This window comes from Bombina bombina, chromosome 4, assembly GCF_027579735.1.
Source record: "Bombina bombina isolate aBomBom1 chromosome 4, aBomBom1.pri, whole genome shotgun sequence".
In the NCBI taxonomy this organism is placed as follows: domain Eukaryota; kingdom Metazoa; phylum Chordata; class Amphibia; order Anura; family Bombinatoridae; genus Bombina; species Bombina bombina.
The window spans coordinates 1,150,302,878-1,150,329,889 of record NC_069502.1 but is presented as its reverse complement, the minus strand read 5'-3'; the positions used below and the strand labels follow the sequence as shown (position 1 = coordinate 1,150,329,889).

General features: G+C 41.0%; 1 pseudogene; it reads left to right on the top strand.

Annotated features, from left to right (window-relative positions):
- Positions 1-7,089: 7,089 nt before the first annotated feature.
- On the top strand, positions 7,090-12,143 carry LOC128655804 (spindlin-Z-like; annotated as a pseudogene).
- Positions 12,144-27,012: the final 14,869 nt, after the last annotated feature.

Here is a 27,012-nt window from a genome sequence, read left to right as displayed (position 1 = left end):
CCATGGCTAACTCGGTTGTTTCAATTAGTATTATTCTTAGCACTTTCATCCCTGTTACGGGTGGTCTACATGGCCATCATGATTAGCTGAACAAAATACTACAATCCAACCTTTGCTCAGTCTTCATAGGCCCTTCATTGTCTGTATTTTGATAGTACAGTTCTTATTATTTTTATAGCTGATACAACACCGAATGGTGGCAGCTCTATATGGCCTGCATGATTAGCCGCACCCAAAACAAAAATGAATCCAAGAGGTCTTGGATTAACACCCATTGCTAACTCTGTTGTTTCAAGTAGTACTATTCTTAGCACTTTCATCTCATCATCCCTGTTACTTCCAGGACTCTCAGTGGTGGTGGTCTACATGGCCATCATGATTAGCCTAACCAAATACTACAATCCAACCTTGGCTCAGTCTTCCTAAGGCCCTTCATTGGCTGTATTTTGGTAGTACTGTTCTTATTAGTTTAATAGCTGATACGACACCGAATGGTGGCAGCTCTATATGGCCTGCATGAATAGCCGCACCCAAAGCCAAAAAAAAGCCAAGCGGTTTTGCACTAACACCCATGGCTAACTCTGTTGTTTCAAGTTCTACTATTCTTAGCTCTTTCATCTCATCCCTGTTACTTCCAGGACTCTCAGTGGTGGTGGTCTACATGGCCATCATGATTAGCCTAACCAAATACTACAATCCAACCTTGGCTCAGTCTTCCTAAGGCCCTTCATTGGCTGTATTTTGGTAGTACTGTTCTTATTAGTTTAATAGCTGATACGACACCGAATGGTGGCAGCTCTATATGGCCTGCATGAATAGCCGCACCCAAAGCCAAAAAAAAGCCAAGCGGTTTTGCACTAACACCCATGGCTAACTCTGTTGTTTCAAGTTCTACTATTCTTAGCTCTTTCATCTCATCCCTGTTACTTCCAGGACTCTCAGTGGTGGTTGTCTACATGGCCATCATGATTAGCCTAACCAAATACTACAATCCAACCTTGGCTCAGTCTTCCTAAGGCCCTTCATTGGCTGTATTTTGGTAGTACTGTTCTTATTAGTTTAATAGCTGATACGACACCGAATGGTGGCAGCTCTATATGGCCTGCATGAATAGCCGCACCCAAAGCCAAAAAAAAGCCAAGCGGTTTTACACTAACACCCATGGCTAACTCTGTTGTTTCAAGTTCTACTATTCTTAGCTCTTTCATCTCATCCCTGTTACTTCCAGGACTCTCAGTGGTGGTGGTCTACATGGCCATCATGATTAGCCTAACCAAATACTACAATCCAACCTTGGCTCAGTCTTCCTAAGGCCCTTCATTGGCTGTATTTTGGTAGTACTGTTCTTATTAGTTTAATAGCTGATACTACACCGAATGGTGGCAGCTCTATATGGCCTGCATGAATAGCCGCACCGAAAGCCAAAAAAAAGCCAAGCGGTTTTGCACTAACACCCATGGCTAACTCTGTTGTTTCAAGTTCTACTATTCTTAGCTCTTTCATCTCATCCCTGTTACTTCCAGGACTCTCAGTGGTGGTGGTCTACATGGCCATCATGATTAGCCTAACCAAATACTACAATCCAACCTTGGCTCAGTCTTCCTAAGGCCCTTCATTGGCTGTATTTTTGTAGTACTGTTCTTATTAGTTTAATAGCTGATACGACACCGAATGGTGGCAGCTCTATATGGCCTGCATGAATAGCCGCACCCAAAGCCAAAAAAAAGCCAAACGGTTTTGCACTAACACCCATGGCTAACTCTGTTGTTTCAAGTTCTACTATTCTTAGCTCTTTCATCTCATCCCTGTTACTTCCAGGACTCTCAGTGGTGGTGGTCTACATGGCCATCATGATTAGCCTAACCAAATACTACAATCCAACCTTGGCTCAGTCTTCCTAAGGCCCTTCATTGGCTGTATTTTGGTAGTACTGTTCTTATTAGTTTAATAGCTGATACGACACCGAATGGTGGCAGCTCTATATGGCCTGCATGAATAGCCGCACCCAAAGCCAAAAAAAAGCCAAGCGGTTTTGCACTAACACCCATGGCTAACTCTGTTGTTTCAAGTTCTACTATTCTTAGCTCTTTCATCTCATCCCTGTTACTTCCAGGACTCTCAGTGGTGGTGGTCTACATGGCCATCATGATTACCCTCACCAAAATATAACAACAATACGTGCGTGCAGGGAACCATGGTAAGCTTACTTCCTTTCGCAAAATCAAGTATAACAGTTGCAGGCAGAGGTTCTGACCCTGCATTATGGCTGCACTTCTCCCTAAAAGAGGCATGCGTTACAGAGTCTGTGGGCATGTATGCAAAGAGCTGGCCTGCCTAAAAAGAGGAGCAAGGCTGTACAGGTTGTTCTCCTTCAGCCGTTTTATACGCTGTCCCACGGCCATGACCCTCAACAACCACAACAGAATGAAACACCACATATGCCATCCTTTTTAATAACAGAGTACAGGTATGGCATTGATTTTAGTTACACGGCAATATTTATTATGAACCGTGAAATTGAAAACAAAAACATGATTGGACACCCAGTACAGTACAGGTCGTTCTCCTTAGGCCTTTTTAGAATAGTGTTTCGGACCCCCAACAAAAACAACAGCAGGAAAGAGGACATATGGCATCCTTTTGAACAATAGATGACAGGTAAGGCATAGATTTTACAAAGCCATAGATAATTTTTTTGCAACTGTGAAATAAAAAAAATCATTGATTGGACACCCAGAACACTTCTTTATCCTTAGGCCTTTTTATAAGAGGCTCCCGGAGCCTCAACTGAAACAACAGCATGAAAGAGGACATATGGCATCCTTGTGAACAATTGATTACAGTTAAGGCATTGATTTTAGAATCCCAGAGATCATTTATATGACCCGGGAAATAGAAAAAAACATTGATTAGACACCCAGTACACTTATTTATTCTCAGGCCTTTTTAATAAGAGGGTCCCGGAGCCTCAACCGAAGCAACAGCATGAAAGAGGACATATGTCATCCTTTTGAATAATAGATTACAGGAAAGGCATTGATTTTAGAATCACAGAGATCATTTATATGACCCGGGAAATAGAAAAAATCATTGATTAGACACCCAGTACACTTATTTATTCTCAGGCCTTTTTAATAAGAGGGTTCCGGAGCCTCAACCGAAACAACAGCATGAAAGAGGACATATGTCATCCTTTTGAATAATAGATTACAGGAAAGGCATTGATTTTAGAATCCCAGAGCTCATTTATATGACCCGGGAAATAGAAAAAAACATTGATTAGATACCCAGTACACTTATTTATTCTTAGGCCTTTTTAATAAGAGGGTCCCGGAGCCTCAACCGAAACAACAGCATGAAAGAGGACATATGTCATACTTTTGAATAATAGATTACAGGAAAGGCATTGATTTTAGAATCCCAGAGATCATTAATATGACCCGAGAAATAGAAAAAAAAATTGATTAGACACCCGTTACACTTATTTATCCTCAGGCCTTTTTAATAAGAGGGTCCCGGAGCCTCAACCGAAACAACAGCATGAAAGAGGAGATATGTCATCCTTTTGAATAATAGATTACAGGAAAGGCATTGATTTTAGAATCCCAGAGATCATTTATATGACCCGGGAAATAGAAAAAAACATTGATTAGACACCCAGTACACTTATTTATCCTCAGGCCTTTTTAATAATAGGGTCCCAGAGCCTCAACCGAAACAACAGCATGAAAGAGGACATATGTCATCCTTTTGAATAATAGATTACAGGAAAGGCAATGATTTTAGAAACCCACAGATCATTATTTGCAACCGTGAAATAGAAAAAAACATTGATTTGACACCCAGTACACTTATTTTTCCTCAGGCCTTTTTAATAAGAGGGTCCCGGAGCCTCAACCGAAACAACAGCATGAAAGAGGACATATGTCATCCTTTTGAATAATAGATTACAAGAAAGGCATTGATTTTAGAAACCCACAGATCATTATTTGCAACCGGGAAATAGAAAAAAACATTGATTAGACACCCAGTACACTTATTTATCCTCAGGCCTTTTTAATAAGAGGGTCCCGGAGCCTCAACCGAAACAACAGCATGAAAGAGGAGATATGTCATCCTTTTGAATAATAGATTACAGGAAAGGCATTGATTTTAGAATCCCAGAGATCATTTATATGACCCGGGAAATAGAAAAAAACATTGATTCGACACCCAGTACACTTATTTATCCTCAGGCCTTTTTAATAAGAGGGTCCCGGAGCCTCAACCGAAACAACAGCATGAAAGAGGACATATGTCATCCTTTCGAATAATAGATTACAAGAAAGGCATTGATTTTAGAAACCCACAGATCATTATTTGCAACCGGGAAATAGAAAAAAACATTGATTAGACACCCAGTACACTTATTTATCCTCAGGCCTTTTTAATAAGAGGGTCCCGGAGCCTCAACTGAAACAACAGCATGAAAGAGGACATATGTCATCCTTTTGAATAATAGATTACACGAAAGGCATTGATTTTAGAAACCCACAGATCATTATTTGCAACCGTGAAATAGAAAAAAACATTGATTAGACACCCAGTACACTTATTTATCCTCAGGCCTTTTTAATAAGAGGGTCCCGGAGCCTCAACCGAAACAACAGCATGAAAGAGGAGATATGTCATCCTTTTGAATAATAGATTACAGGAAAGGCATTGATTTTAGAATCCCAGAGATCATTTATATGACCCGGGAAATAGAAAAAAACATTGATTAGACACCCAGTACACTTATTTATCAATAGACCTTTTTAGCAGAGGCTCCAGGACCCTCAACAAAAACAAGAGCAGGGAGGTGGGCATAGGAGTACAATGTAGTGTGACAATAATAATGTAAAGGGGAAGATTGCGGAGTTGTGGCATTTTAATTTTGTTATTGTGGGAAGTACTTGCAATGACTTTGCTCTGGTGAATCCATATTGCAAATGTGTTTTTTAAGGCACTGTTTGTCTATTTTTTGAATATCAGCATTTGGTAATTGAAGCTCAACTTAAGGCTGGTGAGAACCGACCTTTCTTCTGGCTGTTTGCAAATGTTGTGGCTCTGGACAAACATGTGAATAAGGGGCCATCAGCCATATTCTGCACGCAACCCCTTTGATGATTGACGATAAACATGTGTCACCTGCAATCAGAGCCCATTACTTCTGTCTAAATCATCTTCCTGGTATGGACAGGCCACTGTTTCCCACAGCAAGTCCAAAGCTTGAACTACAAGATTGTCTTGAGTATGGTAGGAAACCAAAGTTTATTTAATTCTGTACTATCACCACAAAAGCTGAACTTCTTAAACCAAGGAAAATGCAAGCAATTTCATGTGCTTATGGATGACAAGGACGTCCTGTCCTGTGGTGCACAGAGATGGAGAGGATTTTGGGCCTCCCTGTACACTACCCAGATGTCTCCAACATCACCAGAAACACAAGACAGCGACTCTTGGGAAGTTCCTGGAGTGTTCCGGTAGCCATCTCTTTGCGCTCCTAAAGGAATACTTTATCAGTGTTTTTGTATACATCCGACAACAGCTTCAGAGACTGTGGTGACGCACATGTTATTTATTGTTGTTCCAGCTGTGGCAATATCAATTGGCATTAAAAAGGTAAGATTTGGGGGGGCGGAGCCTATAGCTGTTGCGGTAGGACGTGTGTTTTAGGAGCTCCAGGTCTTACAAGTTACTATGGAGTTAGTTTTCAACCTTAATTTAATTTTCTTTTTGGGATTCATAGTCACACTTTCTGGGGCTATCCAAGAGGAGCCTGGTAAAAGCACTAGTCACCCCTTATATCAACGGGTACGGAGACATGTTTTTTGCCTTTCCAATATGGCGCCGGACACCCCGGAATGAAAAAAAAAAGGTAAGATTTGGACTAGTGACGCACATTTTATGCACGCTGTGGCAATTGCAATTTGCAATAAAAATAATCTGATAACAACAACCACTACCTACGACCACACCTGACTCCTGAAGTCATGCTTCAGTTATTAACTCAAGTTAAATTAATTTTTTTTTTTTTATATTATGCTCAGCAGATTCAAAACATACCATTCTTCAATCTTCTAGTCATATCACACGACATGTCAAAATGCTGCATGGAAAATGGCAGTGTGCAAAGTCATAATCTTAGTGAACCTATAAGTGCATTACATTTTCTAAAATAAACAAAAATACAGAGAAAAAAAAAAAAAAAAAGGAAAGAGGACATATGGCATCCTTTTGAACAATAGATTACATTTAAGGCATTGATTTGAGAAACCCAGAGATAATTTGTTGCAACCGGGAAATCTAAAAAAAACTGGATTAGACACCCAGTACACTTATTTATCCTTAGGCCTTATTAGCAGAGGCTCCAGGACCCTCAACAAAACCAGCAGCAGGAAAGAGGACATATGGAATCCTTTAGAAAAATAGATTTCTGGAAAGGCATTGATTTTAGAAACACAGAGATCATTAGTTGCAACCGTGAAATCTAAAAAAAATTAGATTATACACCCAGTACACTTCTTTATCCTTAGGCCTTTTTAGCAGAGGCTCCAGGACCCTCCACAAAACCAGCAGCATGAAAGAGGACATATGGATCTGGCAGAGGAAATGTAGTGGGGGGAGGGGTTCCAAAGACAAAGGAAAACGAGGAACTGGAATGTGAGGGTATGGGCCGGGTCTGGAAGTTCAGCAGGAGAGCTTGAGGCGGGAGTTGCTGTTAGTGCTGCCGACAAAACCTATGACGGATAAGGCAGGCAGAAAAAAGGGAGGAGGTTAGGACACTAAAAAAAATAAAATATATCATTGAGACAGAGTACTGCAACAAATCGCAAGGACTGGAGGGACTGTGTAGTAACCTGAATGTTACGTCTATGCAGCACTCTTCAGTTTGAAGTAGCCTGACATCGGAACCACTTGCTGTGGATTGAAACACAGAAATCTTGCTTGGATGGTGGACTAAAAGGACACAGTTTCTTTGTATAGACTGGAACAAAAAAGGGAAATTGGAGGAATAGTATTTTTACCCTAGTTTGGCAGCTTTGCTGCCCTTTTATACACAGCTGAATGAAGACCCCATTCGGAAAGGCAGCAGGTCAGAGAGCCAGAGGTGATGCAGCACATGCAGGTGTGTCTGCCAGTATGATGAAAAAAAGGACTTCTCACAAGAAGCCTCGAAATAATGTTGGTCCAAGCAAACCAATTTCCCAGCCCCGGAGGAATATTGTAGGTTGCAGAATACAGCATGGTTGGAAAGAAGGTAGTGGCCCAATAACACAATGGAAAGGAACTGTATTGGATCAAGTGCCAGTCAACCCATCCCTTTATCTTATTAAATATGATGGATTTGATTGTGTCTATGGACTAGAACTCCACAAGGACGAGCGAGTGTCTGCTCTTGAAGTTCTTCCAGATAGAGTTGCTTCATCTTGAATTAGTGATGCTCACTTGGCAGACACTATGGCCTAGATTTAGAGTTCGGCGGTAGCCGTCAAAACCAGCGTTAGAGGCTCCTAACGCTGGTTTTGGCCGCCCGCTGGTATTTGGAGTCAGTGATTAAAGGGTCTAACGCTCACTTTGCAGCCGCGACTTTTCCATACCGCAGATCCCCCTACGCCATTTGCGTAGCCTATCTTTTCAATGGGATCTTTCTAACGCCGGTATTTAGAGTCGTTTCTGCAGTGAGCGTTAGAGCTCTAACGACAAGATTCCAGCCGCCTGAAAATAGCAGGAGTTAAGAGCTTTCTGGCTAACGCCGGTTTATAAAGCTCTTAACTACTGTACCCTAAAGTACACTAACACCCATAAACTACCTATGTACCCCTAAACCGAGCTCCCCCCACATCGCCGCCACTCGATTAAAAATTTTAACCCCTAATCTGCCGACCGCCACCTACGTTATACTTATGTACCCCTAATCTGCTGCCCCTAACCCCGCCGACCCCTATATTACATTTATTAACCCCTAATCTGCCCCCCACAACATCGCCGCCAGCTACTTAAAATAATTAACCCCTAATCTTCCGACCGCAAAGCGCCGCCACCTACGTTATCCCTATGTACCCCTAATCTGCTACCCCTAACACCGCCGACCCCTATATTATATTTATTATCCCCTAATCTGCCCCCCTCAACGTCGCCGACACCTGCCTACACTTATTAACCCCTAATCTGCCGAGCGGACCTGAGCGCTACTATAATAAAGTTATTAACCCCTAATCCGTCTCACTAACCCTATCATAAATAGTATTAACCCCTAATCTGCCCTCCCTAACATCGCCGACACCTACCTTCAATTATTAACCCCTAATCTGACGACCGGAGCTCACCGCTATTCTAATAAATGTATTAACCCCTAAAGCTAAGTCTAACCCTAACACTAACACCCCCCTAACTTAAATATAATTTACATCTAACTAAATAAATTAACTCTTATTAAATAAATTAATCCTATTTAAAGCTAAATACTTACCTGTAAAATAAACCCTAATATAGCTACAATATAAATTATAATTATATTTTAGCTATTTTAGGATTAATATTTATTTTACAGGCAACTTGGTATTTATTTTAACTAGGTACAATAGCTATTAAATAGTTAAGAACTATTTAATAGTTACCTAGTTAAAATAATTACAAAATTACCTGTAAAATAAATCCTAACCTAAGATATAATTAAACCTAACACTACCCTATCAATAAAATAATTAAATAAACTACCTACAATTACCTACAATTAACCTAACACTACACTATCAATAAATTAATTAAATACAATTGCTACAAATAAATACAATTAAATAAACTAGCTAAAGTACAAAAAATAAAAAAGAACTAAGTTACAGAAAATAAAAAAATATTTACAAACATAAGAAAAATATTACAACAATTTTAAACTAATTACACCTACTCTAAGCCCCCTAATAAAATAACAAAGCCCCCCAAAATAAAAAATTCCCTACCCTATTCTAAATTAAAAAAGTTACAAGCTCTTTTACCTTACCAGCCCTGAACAGGGCCCTTTGCGGGGCATGCCCCAAGAAGTTCAGCTCTTTTGCCTGTAAAAGAAAACATACAATACCCCCCCCCCCAACATTACAACCCACCACCCACATACCCCTAATCTAACCCAAACCACCCTTAAATAAACCTAACACTAATCCCCTGATGATCTTCCTACCTTGTCTTCACCATACCAGGTTCACCGATCCGTCCTGGCTCCAAGATCTTCATCCAACCCAAGCGGGGGTTGGCGATCCATAATCCGGTGCTGAAGAGGTCCAGAAGAGGCTCCAAAGTCTTCATCCTATCCGGCAAGAAGAGGACATCCGGACCGGCAAACATCTTCTCCAAGCCGCATCTTCTATCTTCTTCCATCCGGTGCGGAGCGGGTCCATCTTGAAGCAGGCGACGCGGATCCATCCTCTTCTTCCGATGTCTCCCGACGAATGACGGTTCCTTTAAGGGACGTCATCCAAGATGGCGTCCCTCGAATTCCGATTGGCTGATAGGATTCTATCAGCCAATCGGAATTAAGGTAGGAATTTTCTGATTGGCTGATGGAATCAGCCAATCAGAATCTAGTTCAATCCGATTGGCCGATCCAATCAGCCAATCAGATTGAGCTCGCATTCTATTGGCTGATCGGAACAGCCAATAGAATGCGAGCTCAATCTGATTGGCTGATTGGATCAGCCAATCGGATTGAACTTGATTCTGATTGGCTGATTCCATCAGCCAATCAGAAAATTCCTACCTTAATTCCGATTGGCTGATAGAATCCTATCAGCCAATCGGAATTCGAGGGACGCCATCTTGGATGACGTCCCTTAAAGGAACCGTCATTCGTCGGGAGACATCGGAAGAAGAGGATGGATCCGCGTCGCCTGCTTCAAGATGGACCCGCTCCGCACCGGATGGAAGAAGATAGAAGATGCGGCTTGGAGAAGATGTTTGCCGGTCCGGATGTCCTCTTCTTGCCGGATAGGATGAAGACTTTGGAGCCTCTTCTGGACCTCTTCAGCACCGGATTATGGATCGCCAACCCCCGCTTGGGTTGGATGAAGATCTTGGAGCCAGGACGGATCGGTGAACCTGGTATGGTGAAGACAAGGTAGGAAGATCTTCAGGGGATTAGTGTTAGGTTTATTTAAGGGGGGTTTGGGTTAGATTAGGGGTATGTGGGTGGTGGGTTGTAATGTTGGGGGGGGGGTATTGTATGTTTTTTTTTACAGGCAAAAGAGCTGAACTTCTTGGGGCATGCCCCGCAAAGGGCCCTGTTCAGGGCTGGTAAGGTAAAAGAGCTTGTAACTTTTTTAATTTAGAATAGGGTAGGGAATTTTTTATTTTGGGGGGCTTTGTTATTTTATTAGGGGGCTTAGAGTAGGTGTAATTAGTTTAAAATTGTTGTAATATTTTTCTTATGTTTGTAAATATTTTTTTATTTTCTGTAACTTAGTTCTTTTTTATTTTTTGTACTTTAGCTAGTTTATTTAATTGTATTTATTTGTAGCAATTGTGTTTATTTAATTTATTGATAGTGTAGTGTTAGGTTAATTGTAGGTAATTGTAGGTAGTTTATTTAATTATTTTATTGATAGGGTAGTGTTAGGTTTAATTATATCTTAGGTTAGGATTTATTTTACAGGTAATTTTGTAATTATTTTAACTAGGTAACTATTAAATAGTTCTTAACTATTTAATAGCTATTGTACCTAGTTAAAATAAATACCAAGTTGCCTGTAAAATAAATATTAATCCTAAAATAGCTAAAATATAATTATAATTTATATTGTAGCTATATTAGGGTTTATTTTACAGGTAAGTATTTAGCTTTAAATAGGAATCATTTATTTAATAAGAGTTAATTTATTTCGTTATATGTAAATTATATTTAAGTTAGGGGGGTGTTAGTGTTAGGGTTAGACCTAGCTTTAGGGGTTAATACATTTATTAGAATAGCGGTGAGCTCCGATCGGAAGATTAGGGGTTAATAATTGAAGTTAGGTGTCGGCGATGTTAGGGAGGGCAGATTAGGGGTTAATACTATTTATGATAGGGTTAGTGAGACGGATTAGGGGTTAATAACTTTATTATAGTAGCGCTCAGGTCCGCTCGGCAGATTAGGGGTTAATAAGTGTAGGCAGGTGTCGGCGACGTTGTGGGGGGCAGATTAGGGGTTAATAAATATAACATAGGGGTCGGCGATGTTAGGGCAGCAGATTAGGGGTACATAGGGATAACGTAGGTTGCGGCGGTTTACGGAGCGGAAGATTAGGGGTTAATAATATAATGCAGGGGTCAGCGATAGCGGGGGCGGCAGATTAGGGGTTAATACGTGTAAGGGTAGGGGTGTTTAGACTCGGGGTACATGTTAGGGTGTTAGGTGCAGACGTAGGAAGTGTTTCCCCATAGGAAACAATGGGGCTGCGTTAGGAGCTGAACGCTGCTTTTTTGCAGGTGTTATGTTTTTTTTCAGCTCAAACAGTCCCATTGTTTCCTATGGGAGAATCGTGCACGAGCACGTTTTTGATGCCGGCCGCGTCCGTAAGCAACTCTGGTATCGAGAGTTGCATTTGCGGTAAAAATGCTCTACGCTCCTTTTTTGGAGCCTAACGCAGCATTTGTTTTAACTCTCGATACCAGAGTTAAATTTATGGTGCGGCCAGAAAAAAGCCCGCGGAGCGTTAACAGCCCTTTTACCGCCGAACTCTAAATCTAGGCCAATGATTGGTAAAGCTGTTGAACACATGATTGAAACAGAAGATGGTTCTAAGGATGAGTGTAGAGGAATGGTCTTAGCAAGAGCTCCCATAATGAACACATGGTTTTATATAACCTACGAGAAGGACCCAGTTTTATATATGTATCAGCTATTAGATGACTACAAAGAAGGAGATCTCCGCATCATGCCAGACTCTAATGATTCCCCTCCAGCAGAAAGAGAACCAGGAGAAGATGTGGACAGCCTTGTAGGAAAGCAAGTGGAGTATGCCAAAGAAGATGGCTCAAAAAGGACTGGCATGGTAATACACCAAGTGGAAGCCAAACCCTCTGTTTATTGCTTAAAATTTTATGACGATTTCCATATTTATGTCTACGATTTGGTGAAGAAATCGTAGATGTAATATTTTACTTATTGCCAAACAGGTGGATTTATTAAATGTAAAATATGTAGACAAACCTGTCCACTTCTGTCCAATTATGTGACGCTTCAGATTCCAGGCAAGCCCGCAACCCCTTAAAGGAAGTAACGCAGTTTTGTTGCTAAGAACAAAAAAAAAAATTCCACATCAAAAGGAAACAAACCACGTTCTGTGAATTACAACTCTTTTTGCATAATGGAATTTATCCTTTAGAAGGAAACTGATCTAGTAGTGGTGAATTCAAACAAAAGAAGCATGGATGCAAGAGACAAACTGGGCGAATTCTGCAAATTTTCAAAGTGGGGGGAAAAAAAGGTTATAAAAATGTAATTGTTGTATTTCTTAAGCACTCATTCCTCTTCAATACAAGTCCAGTTTGGTATATCTAACTACTTTAACATAGTTATCAGTATGTATTTCAAGTAAAAGTATTTTTCCCAGTGTTACTTATGTCTTATAATGTGGGGATTGTGGTGCTGCAGTTCAGTTATCCAGCTGCCCAGTGATGTAGGGTCTTTTTTTTCTTTGGTCCCTCTTGTTACAACTTTCTGATTCATAATATTTTGTTACTTTTTGTACCTGTTTTGTCAGAAATCTTGTTATAGTACAACAATTGACAACTTATTTCCATTTTTTTTTTATCCCATCCCAGTAAAAACGATTATTCAGCAAAAAAAAAGAGGACATATGGCATCCTTTTGAAAATTAGATTACAGGAAAGGCATTGATTTTAGAAACACAGAGATCATTAGTTGCAACCGTGAAATCTAAAAAAACATAGATTATACACCCAGTACACTTCTTTATCCTTAGGCCTTTTTATCAGAGGCTCCCGGAGCCTCAACAGAAACAACAGCATGAAAGAGGACATATGGCATCCTTTTGAAAATTAGATTACATGAAAGGCATTGATTTTAGAAACACAGAGATCATTAGTTGCAACTGTGAAATCTAAGAAAACATAGATTATACACCCAGGACACTTCTTTTTCCTTAGGCCTTTTTAGCAGAGGCTCCAGGACCCTCCACAAAACCAGCAGCATGAAAGAGGACATATGGCATCCTTTTGAAAATTAGATTACATGAAAGGCATTGATTTTAGAAACACAGAGATCATTAGTTGCAACCGTGAAATCTAAGAAAACATAAATTATACACCCAGTACACTTCTTTATCCTTAGGCCTTTTTAGCAGAGGCTCCAGGACCCTCCACAAAACCAGCAGCATGAAAGAAGACATATGGCATCCTTTTGAAAATTAGATTACATGAAAGGCATTGATTTTAGAAACACAGAGATCATTAGTTGCAACCGTGAAATCTAAAAAAACATAGATTATATACCCAGTACACTTCTTTATCCTTAGGCCTTTTTAGAAGAGGCTCCCGGAGCCTCAACAGAAACAACAGCATGAAAGAGGACATATGGAATCCTTGTGACTAATAGATTACAGGAAAGGCATTGATTTTAGAAACCCTGGGATAATTTGTTGCAATCGTGAAATCTAAAAAAAGATTGATTAGACACCCAGTACACTTATTTATCCTTAGGCCTTTTTTAGCAGAGGCTACAGGACCCTACACAAAACCAGCAGCAGGAAAGAGGACATATGGCATCCTTTTGAAAATTAGATTACAGGAAAGGCATTAATTTTAGAAACCCGGAGATAATTTGTTGCAACCGGGAATTTGAATCAAACAAATGATTCGATGGACACCCAGTACACTTCTTTCTCCTTCTGCCTTTTTATAAGAGGGTCAAGGACCCTCAACAAAAAAGACCAGCAGGAAAGAGGACGTATGGCATCCTTTTGAACAATAGAGTACAGGTACAACATTGATTTTACAAACCCAGAGATAATTTTTGGCAAATGTGAAATAGAAAAAAAAATTGAGTGGACACCCAGTACACCTCTTTCTCCTTAGTCCTTTTTATAAGCGGGTCCAGGACCCTCAAACAAAATACCAGCAGGAAAGAGAACATATTGCATCCTTTTGAACAATAGAGTACTGGTACGGTATTGATTTTAGAAACCCACAGATCATTTTTTTGAAAAGTGAAATAGCCCCAAAAACCATGCTTGGACTCCCACTCCAGGTCGTTCTCCCTCAGCTTTTTTATAAGAGGGTCCAGCACCCTCAACAGAAACTACTGCAGGAAACACCACCACATATGCCATCCTTTTGCACAAGCGAGTACAGGTATGGCATCCATTTTAGAAACCCAGAAATAATTGAGAGGAACAAGGAACATTTTTCTAAAAATTTGATGGGCCACCCATTACAGGTCGTTCTCCTTCAGCCTTTTTATACCATGGGCCACGACCCGCAACAGGCACAACAGCATGAAACACCACATATGCCACCCTTTTGCACAATAGAGTACAGGTATGGCATAGATGGAACACGGAGATAATTTAGAGCAACCAAGAGACGGATAAAGATGCTTGGTCGGTCCTCCTTCAAATTTGTGGCATTTTGCGTTCAATTTAATGAGTGGTTTGCTAATGCTAAGTTGTACAATTCGTAACAGTTTAATCACTATTGTTATGTGCCTTATTTTTTTTATTTGAGTTTTGTACCCACAGAGCTGCAGTAGAGGCCAGAAAAATTAGGAATGTACAAATGACTGAAAAAATTGTTGTAGCAACTGCTGTAGCAGCGGCCAGAAAAATTGATGTTTGTAAAAAATTTAACAAGTGCCCTAAAAGCTTGTGGCTTGAACACTAGTTGTTGGCGGATAAGTCAAGCAAGTCCTCCGGCTTTATAACCAAAAAAAAAGGCCAGCCTGTGTACCAGTTGTAGCCCAAGCCAGCTCATCTCATCATCAGGCCTTTTTTATTCAAATGTATCGCCCAATGTCAGTCCCTTCGGGATCCAACCCTCATTCATTTTTATAAAAGTGAGATAGTCAAGGCTTTTTTGACCTAGGCGACTTCTCTTCTCAGTGACAAAACCTCCTGCTGCACTGAAAGTCCTTTTGGACAGGACACTTGAAGCGGGGCAGGCCAGAAGTTCCATTGCAAATTGGGATAGCTCAGGCCACAAGTCCAGCCTGCACACCCAGTAGTCAAGGGGTCCATCGCTCCTGAGAGTGTCGAGATCCGCAGTTAAAGCTAGGTAGTCTGCTACCTGTCGGTTGAGTCTTTCTCTAAGGCTGGATCCCAAAAGGCTCTGATGGTGCATGGGAGTTAAAAAGGTACGCATGTCCTCCATCAACAAGACGTCAGGAAAGCGTCCGGTCCTTGCCGCCGTGGTCGTGGGAGGAGGAGGATTAATTTCATCTCTTCCCCTGTTACATTCCCATGGTGCTGTGACATCACCCTTATACACTGTGTAAAGCATAATTTTTAATTTATTATGAAAATGTTCCATCCTTTCCAACTTGCGGGAATTTGGTAACATTTCAGGCACTTTATGCTTATACCGGGGGTCGAGGAGCGTGGACACCCAGTACAGGTCATTCTCCTTCAGCTTTTTTATACGAGGGTCCCTCAACAGGCACGACAGCATGAAAGAACCCATTTGAACAAGGTTGGATGCCGAGCTAATCATGTCCCGTTCCTCCTCCTCACTAATCTCACTGATGGTAACTTCTTCCCCCCAGCCACGTACAACACCACGAGTACTAGAGAGGTGACAACAACGAGCACCCTGGGATGCCTGTTGTGCTTGGTCTTCCTCCTCCTCCTCCTCCTCCTCAAAGCCACATTCCTCCTCTGACTCCTCTTCCTCACAATCCTCTTCCTGCGTTGCCGCAGGTCCAGCAAGCGATGCTGATTCAGCTGTTTGTGGGGGTGATGGACACCACAACTCTCCCGCTTCCTCTTCACGCTCATCTACTGCCTGATCCAGCACTCTTCGCAGGGCACACTCCAGGAAGAAAACAAATGGTATGATGTCGCTGATGGTGCCTTCGTTGCGACTGACAAGGTTTGTCACCTCCTCAAAAGGACGCATGAGCCTACAGGCATTGCACATGAGCGTCCAGTAATTTGGAAAAAATATCCCCAGCTCCCCAGAGGCTGGCCTAGCACCCCGGTCATACAAATACTCATTAACAGCTTTTTCTTGTTGGAGCAGGTGGTCAAACATTAGGAGTGTTGAATTCAACGGTGTCGGGCTGTCGCAAATCAAGCGCCTCACTGGCAGGTTGTTTCGACGCTGGATATCGGACAAGTGCGCCATGGCCGTGTAGGAATGCCTGAAATGGTCACACACCTTCCTGGCCTGCTTCAGGACGTCCTGTAAGCCTGGGTACTTATGGACAAATCGTTGTACAATTAGATTACACACATGTGCCATGCACGGCACATGTGTCAACTTGCCCAATTTCAATGCCGCCACCAAATTACTTCCATTGTCAGAAACAACCTTGCCAATCTCCAGTTGGTGCGGAGTCAGCCACTGATCCACCTGTGCGTTCAGGGAGGTCAGGAGTGCTGGTGCGGTGTGACTCTCCGCTTTCAGGCAAGTCAACCCCAAGACGGCATGACACTGCCGTACCCGGGATGTAGCATAGTACCTGGGGAGCTGGGGGGGTGCCATAGATGTGGAGCAAGACGCAGAAGTTGAAGAGGACTCAGCCGAGGAAGAGGTTATGGAAGAGGATGGAGTAGGAGGAGTAGAGGAGGTAGCAGCAGGCCTGCCTGCAAGTGGCGGTGTCAACAACTCTTCTGCAGAGCCACGCATTCCATGCTTGTCAGAAGTCAGCAGGTTTACCCAATGCGCAGTGTAGGTGATATACCTGCCCTGACCATGCTTTGCAGACCAGCTATACGTGGTCATATGGACCCTTGCCCCAACGCTGTGTGCCAGACATGCCATAACTTCCTTTCTCACAACAGAGTACAGGTTTGGGATTGCCTTTTGTGAAAAGAAATTTCTGCCAGGTACCTTCCACTGCGGTGTCCCAATAGATACAAATTTTTTGAAAGCATCAGACTCCACCAGCTTGTATGGTAAAAGCTGGCGGGCTAAGAGTTCAGACAAGCCAGCTGTCAGACGTCGGGCAAGGGGGTTACTTTGAGAAATTGGCTTCTTACGCTCAAACATGTCCTTGACAGACACCTGACTGTGGGCAGATGACCAGGAACTGCTACGTAAGAGAGACTGAGTGGAGGATGGTTGAGAGGGGGCAAGGAGGACAGCACTGGTTGACGTGGCTGAAGATGATGGAGCAGGAGGAGGTGGGCGGCTTTCACTTTGTGTGCTGCTTCTACTCATGTGTTCTTCCCATCGGCCTTTCTGATGGGAGACCATGTGCCTTCGCAAAGCAGTTGTACCTAGGTGGCTGTTGGACTTCTCACGACTCAGTTTCTTTTGGCACAGGTTGCAAATGGCATCGTTGTTGTCAGAGGCAGACACACACAAAAAATGCCACACTGCTGAGCTCTGCGATGATGGCATTCTGGTGGTGGCAACAGCATGCATTGATGGGCGTCGGCGTGCTGTCTGGCTGACCCCTGGTGACGATGCATGCTGTCTGACTGTGCCACTAGCTCCTTGAGACGACCTCCCTGTGCTTCCAAATCGTCTCCTCCTCCTCCTCCTCTCTGTCTCCACATCTGAACTTTCCCCCTCTTCTTCTTCTCTTCTAGCAGGCACCCACGTGACATCCACCGACACATCATCATCAACCGCTTCACTTGTATCTGAAACATCAAGAAAGGAAGCAGCAGCGGGTACAACATCATCATCATCATCACACCGTACCTCCATGTCGGTAATGCTGCCTGACTGAGACTGATCACTATTATCTACATCCTCTGTCAATGATGGTTGCGCATCACTCATTTCTTCCAAATGATGTGTCAATAACTCCTGTGACAGATCAAGTGAAGCGGCTGTGGTGCTAGTGTTGGTGGTGGCGACAGGCGGGGGAGTGGTACTGGTCACTTGAGACCTGCCCAAAGCACAGCTGGACTTAGATGGTGCGTCAAGGTTAGGAGGACTAGCAGCGGAAGCTGAAGAAGATTGGGTGTCCTGTGTTAGCCATTCAACTAGGTCCTCCTCAGAAGTTTTCGCATCCCCCCTGGCACCCGGCGTCTGAACAATGTGCATATTTGTAGGGTCTAAAGGAATCACAGCACCACGACCACGGAACCTGCGGGGTGGCCTGCCTCTGCCTGTCATTTTTTTTAAATTGACACTAACAATACTATTACACCAATTGAGTGGTGGCACTGTGAAAGTGGGCACAGCATACGCTGTGAGACTGACAACAACAAAAAAGACAGATGTTTTAAAAATCACAAATTGTTAATGTTTTAAAATATTACAAGTACTGTGGCAACAAATATGATTGTTTGGCACTAGTTGGCAAATGGGCCTGTCTGGCACACACGCTGGGAGAAAGGAAACTGCAATTCAATGGCACTAGGAGACTGAAGAATCACAGTCAAAACAGTTATGATTAACAAAAATTCCAATCCTGTTACAATAAATATGAGTGGTGGCACTAATTGGCTAGTTGGGACTGGCACACAGGCAGGCAGGCAGGCAGGGGGAAAATGCAATTCAAGGGCACTAGTAGACTGCAGATTGACAGTCAAAACAGTGATGATTAACAAATTTTGCAATACTGTTAAAAGAAATATGATTGCTGGCACTAATTGGATAGTTGGGCCTGGCACACAGGCTGGCAGGCAGTAGAAAAGTGCAATTCAATGGCATGAGCAAACTGAGGATTAAGATCAACAATCAAATTTTTTTAATTTTAATTAGTAACTATACTGTCTGTGACAACAATTATGATTGGTGTAAATAGTTGGCTAGACGGCCTGGCACAAAAGGCTGGCAGTGGCAGGCAGGAGGTAAATGAAATTCAATGGCACTAGGAGACTGATTACTGACAGTCAAAACAGTGATGATTGACAATTTTTGCAATACTGTTAAAAGAAATATGATTGCTGGCAATAATTGGCTAGGTGGGCCGGGCACACAGCAGGCTGCAAGGCAGGAGGAAAGTGCAATTCACTGGCACCAGCAAACTGAGGATTCACAAAAACTATTAACAAAAATTTTAATTTTTAATTACTAAGAATACTGTGACAACAAATATGATTGGTGTAAATATTTTTCAAGTAGGCCTGGCACACAGGCTTGGAAGGCAGTAGAAAAGTGCAAATCTAGGGCACGAGCAAACTGAGGATTAAGATCATCAACAATCAAGAATTTTTTAATTTTAATTAGTAACTATACTGTGACAAAAAATTATGATTGGTGTAAATAGTTGGCAAGACGGCCTGGCACAAAAGGCTGGCAGGCAGGAGGTAGATGCAATTCAAGGACACTAGGAGACTGATTACTGACAGTCAAAACAGTGATGATTGACAATTTTTGCAATACTGTTACAAGAAATATGATTGCTGGCAACAATTGGCTAGGTGGGCCTGGCTCAAAGCAGGCTGCAAGGCAGGAGGAAAGTGCTATTCAATGGCACCAGCAAACTGAGGATTCACAACAACTATTACCAAAAATTTTAATTTTAATTATTAAGAATACTGTCACAACAAATATGAGGATTGAGATCAACAATCAAGAATGTTTTAATTTTAATAAGTAACTATACTGTGACAACAATTATGATTGGTGTAAATAGTTGGCAAGACGGCCTGGCACAAAAGGCTGGCAGGCAGGAGGTAGATGCAATTCAAGGACACTAGGAGACTGATTACTGACAGTCAAAACAGTGATGATTGACAATTTTTGCAATACTGTTAAAAGAAATATGATTGCTGGCAACAATTGGCTAGGTGGGCCTGGCTCACAGCAGGCTGCAAGGCAGCAGGAAAGTGCTATTCAATGGCACCAGCAAACTGAGGATTCTCAACAACTATTACCAACAATTTTAATTTTTAATTATTAAGAATACTGTCACAACAAATATGATTGGTGTAAATATTTTTCAAGTAGGCCTGGCACACAGGCTTGGAAGGCTGTAGAAAAATGCAATTCTAGGGCACGAGCAAACTGAGGATTAAGATCATCAACAATCAAGAATTTTTTAATTTTAATTAGTAACTATACTGTGACAAAAAATGATGATTGGTGTAAATAGTTGGCAAGACGGCCTGGCACAAAAGGCTGGCAGGCAGGAGGTAAATGCAATTCAAGGACACTAGGAGACTGATTACTGACAGTCAAAACAGTGATGATTGACAATTTTTGCAATACTGTTAAAAGAAATATGATTGCTGGCAATAATTGGCTAGGTGGGCCGGGCACACAGCAGGCTGCAAGGCAGGAGAAAAGTGCTATTCACTGGCACCAGCAAACTGAGGATTCACAACAACTATTAACAAAAATTTTAATTTTTAATTACTAAGAATACTGTCACAACAAATATGATTGGTGTAAATATTTTTCAAGTAGGCCTGGCACACAGTCTTGCAAGGAAGTAAAAAAGTGCAATTCTAGGGCACGAGCAAACTGAGGATTAAGATCATCAACAATCAAGAATTTTTTAATTTTAATTAGTAACTATACTGTGACAACAATTATGATTGGTGTAAATAGTTGGCAAGACGGCCTGGCACAAAAGGCTGGCAGGCAGGAGGTAAATGCAATTCAAGGACACTAGGAGACTGATTACTGACAGTCAAAACAGTGATGATTGACAATTTTTGCAATACTGTTAAACGAAATATGATTGCTGGCAATAATTGGCTAGGTGGGCCTGGCTCACAGCAGGCTGCAAGGCAGCAGGAAAGTGCTATTCAATGGCACCAGCAAACTGAGGATTCTCAACAACTATTACCAACAATTTTAATTTTTAATTATTAAGAATACTGTCACAACAAATATGATTGGTGTAAATATTTTTCAACTAGGCCTGGCACACAGGCTTGGAAGGCAGTAGAAAAGTGCAATTCTAGGGCACGAGCAAACTGAGGATTGAGATCAACAATCAAGAATTTTTTAATTTTAATAAGTAACTATACTGTGACAACAATTATGATTGGTGTAAATAGTTGGCAAGACGGCCTGGCACAAAAGGCTGGCAGGCAGGAGGTAGATGCAATTCAAGGACACTAGGAGACTGATTACTGACAGTCAAAACAGTGATGATTGACAATTTTTGCAATACTGTTAAAAGAAATATGATTGCTGGCAACAATTGGCTAGGTGGGCCTGGCTCACAGCAGGCTGCAAGGCAGCAGGAAAGTGCTATTCAATGGCACCAGCAAACTGAGGATTCTCAACAACTATTACCAACAATTTTAATTTTTAATTATTAAGAATACTGTCACAACAAATATGATTGGTGTAAATATTTTTCAAGTAGGCCTGGCACACAGGCTTGGAAGGCAGTAGAAAAGTGCAATTCTAGGGCACGAGCAAACTGAGGATTAAGATCAACAATCAAAATTTTTTTAATTAGTAACTATACTGTCTGTGACAACAATTATGATTGGTGTAAATAGTTAGGTAGACGGCCTGGCACAAAAGGCTGGCAGTGGCAGGCAGGAGGTAAATGCAATTCAATGACACTAGGAGACTGAATATTTGCAGTCCAAAAAATTATGATTTTTATTTTTTTATATACTGTTACAAGAATTGTGATTGGTGCCACTAATTGGCTAGTTGGGCCTGTCACACAGGCTGGCAGATATGAGTCGTGGATGGTAGGTAGGGCAGCAATTTAACACAGTATGCTGTGTAAGTGACAAAAACATAGCCCTGATAGAAAATTAAGTTAGATTACACTAGCAAAATATTTTAAAATTTTAGATTTTAATATTAAAATTATGTTAAGAAGTGCAATGCACATATGACTCTATGAGTGGTCGCACTGGCTGGCTGCTACGTAGGGCAGCAATTAACAACAGTATGGTGTGTAAGTCAGATAGACAGTTAGACACAGGCCTGATAGAAAATACAATTAGATTACACTAGCATAATGATTTAAAGACTTTTTTTTGGCAATTTAAAGAAAAAGGTTAAGCACATACATATGAGTTGTGGCTGATATCCTTGGAAGGGCAGCTATTAAAAACAGTAGGCTCTGTAAGTCAGATACACACACGCCTGATAGAAAATACTATTAGATTACACTAGAAAAATGATTGAAATTATTTTTGGGGGGGGGAAATTAAAAAAAGGTTAAACACATATGAGTCGTGGCTCATAGACTAGGGAGGGCAGCAAGTAAACACAGTAGGCTCTGTATGTCAGCAAAACACACAGGCCGGATAGAAAATTATATTAGATTACACTAGCAAACAAATTTAAACTTTTTTTTTTTATATTAAAATTAAGGTGAAGAAGAATAGATATGAGTGCTGGGTGGCTGCCTGGCACAGACCAATTAACCAAAAGACTGAAAAAAAATGAGGTATATTAATGCTGAGTGAGCCTGACAGACACAGGCCTGATAGTAAATGTAATTAGATTACACTAGCAAAATATTTTTTTTTTATTTTTCTTTAAATTTAAAATAATGTTATAAACGAATATTAACACTGGTGGCTGCTAGCTGGCACAGAGCAATGAACCAGAGTATATGCTGTGTGACACTGGCCTGATAGAAAATGAAAAAAAATTACACTAGAAAAATAATTACATTTTTTGGTTAGTTAAATTTAAACTAATGTTGTTAGGGAGATATCAGTGGTGGCAGTAGTCACAGCATATGCTGTGAGCCTTAAACACACAGCATGAAAGCCAAGCAAATGATAATAAAAAAAAAAAAAAAAAAAAACGGCACGAAATATAGCCCTAAAAAGGGCTTTTTGGGGTGCTGTGCTTGCAGCAGAGATGAGTGGAGTCCTTCTGGACTGTAAATACACTAGCCTAGCTATGTTTTTACTATTAATGTCAGGAGCAAAAACACAACACGTCCTCTCATTAAGAAAGCAAGGTCGTTATGAGTCTAAAATGGCAGATTCCGAGTAGCTGGGAGGGTCTGTGAGGGAGTGTCTGATGTTGATTGGCTCTAATGTGTCAGGCGGCTGTGACATAAAGGGTCAAAGTTTCCACAATGATGGCACATAGGGGTGGATCGAACATCGCCATGTGTTCGCCCACAAACGCGAACGCGAACAAGCTATGTTCGCAGGGAACCGTTCACGGGCGAACAGTTCGGGACATCACTAGTCTTCAACCAAGCCGGGCCGAAGTCCTCAAAGAAGCCGGGAGAAGTCTTCCTTGAAGCTGGGCGAAGTGGTCCTCCAGAAGGGCAGAAGTCTTCATCCAGACGGCATCTTCTATCTTCATCCATCCGGCGCAGAGCGGGTCCATCTTCAAGACATCCGACGCGGAGCATCCTCTTCATCCGACGACTAAAGCTGAATGACGGTAACTTTAAGTGACGTTAGATTCCGATTGGCTGATAGAATTCTATCAGCCAATCGGAATTAAGGTAGAAAAAATCCTATTGGATGATGCAATCAGCCAATAGATTTAAGTTCAATCCTATTGGCTGATCCAATCATTATTTTTACACTGTCAGCTTGTAATTTTAACTGTATTGTTTTGCTTTAGGTATTAGTGTTTTCTCTGTTTAAACTACTGTATTCTGTATTATTATTTTTTAACGCGGTGACTCCCTGCAATTATGACTCCATTAATATAATATGATCTATCCAGGACTACTGTAGCTCCCCCTTATCAGCCGCCTTCAATATTATTTCCTTAGATCTTTATTTTAATTTATTTACTGCTGACCATTTTTCCTTTGTGATGTTAGACCTGAATCTGACTTGTTTCTTGATTACTTTCTCTTTTAATGTATTGTACATCTTTATTGACTAATTGTGAGAAATGTGAGATCTGTTAAAATGGCGATTTCTCAATCGTTGAAAAAAATAAAAATTAATTTTAAAATATTAAAAGTCACACTATAAATAAAGAACATACATGTTTTGTATAATACCCATCATGCCCATTTACAAATGTCATTCAGATTGTTTACCAGTGGTCAGGATGGATTTACAGTAGGTTAAAGGGACAGTCTACTTTTTTTATTGTTTAAAAAAGATAAATAACGACTTTACTACCCATTCCCCAGCTTTACACAACCAACATTGTTATATTAATATACTTTATAAACTCTAACGGCTAGATTACGAGTTTTTGTCGGTAAGGCTGTGCGGTGCTAACGAGCACTTTCTGCTCACCGCTTACCTACAGACAACGCTGGTATTACAGGTTTTTAGAAACCCGGCGTTAGCCGCAGGAAAGGGAACAGAGAGCAAAATTTAGCTCCGCATCTCACTCTAATACCAGCGCTGCTTACAGTAGCGGTGAGCTGGCTAAACGTGCTTGTGCACGATTTCCCCATAGGAATCAATGGGGGAGAGCGGGCTGAAAAAAATCCTAACACCTGCAAAAAAGCAGCGTTCAGCTCCTAACGCAGCCCCATTGATTCCTATGGGGAAATACATTTTATGTCCACACCTAACACCCTAACATGAACCCCAAGTCTAAACACCCCTAATCTTACACTTATTAACCCCTAATCTGCCGACCCCGACATTGTCGCCACCTGCATAATATTATTAACCCCTAATCTGCCGCTCCGGACACCGCCGCCACCTACATTATACTTATGAATCCCTAATCTGCCGCCCTCAACATCGCCGACAACTACATTATATTTATCAACCCCTAATCTGCCGCCCACAATGTCGTTGCAACCTACCTACAATTATTAACCCCTAATCTGCCTCCCCCAATGTCGCCGCCACTATAATAAAGTTATTAACCCCTAAATCTAAGTCTAACCCTAAACCTAACACCGCCCTAACTTAAATATAATTTAAATAAATCTAAATAAAATTATATTATTAACTAAATTATTCCTATTTAAAACTAAATACCTATAAAATAAACCCTAAGCTAGCTACAATATAACTAATAGTTACATTGTATCTAGCTTAGGGTTTATTTTTATTTTACAGGCAACTTTGTATTTATTTTAATTAGGTAGAATAGGTATTAAATAGATATTAACTATTTAATAACTACCTAGCTAAAATAAGTACAAATTTACCTGTAAAATAAAACCTAACCTAAGTTACAATTACACCTAACACTAAACTATAATTAAAATAATTCCCTAAATTAACTACAATTAAATACAATTAAATAAAATTATCTAAAGTACGAAAAAAAACCCACTAAATTACAGAAAATAATAAAATAATTACAAGATTTTAAACTAATTACACCTAATCTAATCCCCCTAATAAAATAAAAAGCCCCCCAAAATAAAAAAGCCCTACCCTACACTAAATTACAAATAGCCCTTAAAAGGGCTTTTTGCGAGGCATTGCCCCAAAGTAATCATCTCTTTAACCTGTAAAAAAAAATACAATACCCCCCTCAACATTAAAACCCACCACCCACACACCCAACCCTACTCTAAACTCACCCAATCCCCCCTTAATAAAACCTAACACTAACCCCTTGAAGATCACCCTACCTTGAGATGTTAATATATTTATTAAAGTGGCGGCGATGTCCGGTTTGGCAGATTAGGGGTTAGAAATTTAATTTTAGTGTTTGCGATTTGGGGGGGGCCTCGGTTTAGGGGTTAATAGGTAGTTTATGGGTGTTAGTGTACTTTTTAGCACTTTAGTTAAGAGTTTTATGCTACAGCGTTAGCCCATAAAACTCTTAACTACTGACTTTTAAATGCAGTACGGATCTTGGAGGTAGAGGGTGTACCGCTCACTTTTAGGAAGACTCGTAATACCAGCGTTAGGAAAATCCCATCGAAAATATAGGATACGCAATTGACATAAGTGGATTTGCAGTATTTTCGAGTTGCGAAAAAAAAGTGAGCAGTACACCTGTACCTGCAAGACTCGTAATACCAGCGGGCGTTAAAAAGCAGCGTTGGGACCCCTCAACGCTGCTTTTTAACCCTAACGCAAGACTAGTAATCTAGGCAAAAGTTTGCCTGTTTCTAAGTCCCTGCAGGCCTCCTCTTATCTTAGTTCTTTTTATTAGATTTTTTGTTTAAATACATTTTTATTGAACTTTTCTCACAATGTAAAATTAAAAGGACAGTTACAAAAGTTGTACTAGAACTCTCATGAGAATATGTGTTTCAGCACTATACAAAACCGGATGAGATTGGACAATGTTCCAAGTCTCCCCAAAAGGTTACAGATCTCCCAAAAGAAGCGGACAGATACCTTCCAGATGGGGACTATAAACTTTGTTTTAATTTATGGGTGTAAGAGCGTGTTTTACACTTGTACAACCGAGTGCAATTATCTTTCTCATTTTTATTCAGAGTTATTGATACTGTAATTCCAGGCCTGGATGTTTATTTCATTTTGGTATACACATTCGCCTAGATTACAAGTCTTGCGTTAGCCTTAAAAAGCAGCGTTGAGAGGTCCCAACGCTGCTTTTTAACGCCCGCTGGTATTACGAGTCTTGCAGGTACAGGTGTACCGCTCACTTTTATTCCGTGATTCGAGCATACCGCAAATCCCCTTACGTCAATTGCGTATCCTATCTTTTCAATGGGATTTTCCTAACGCCGGTATTACGAGTCTTGGAAAAAGTGAGCAGTACACCCTCTCCTGTCAAGATTCCTACCGCATTTAAAAGTCAGTAGTTAAGAGTTTTATGGGCTAACGCCGTAACATAAAACTCTTAACTAAAGTGCTAAAAAGTACACTAACACCCATACACTACCTATTAACCCCTAAACCAAGGCCCCCCCGCACATCGCAAACACTTAAATAATTTTTTTAACCCCTAATCTGCCGACCGGACATCGCCGCCACTGTAATAAATATATTAACCCCTAAACCGCCGCACTCCCGCCTCGCAAACACTAGTTAAATTTTATTAACCCCTAATCTGCCGTCCCTAACATCGCCG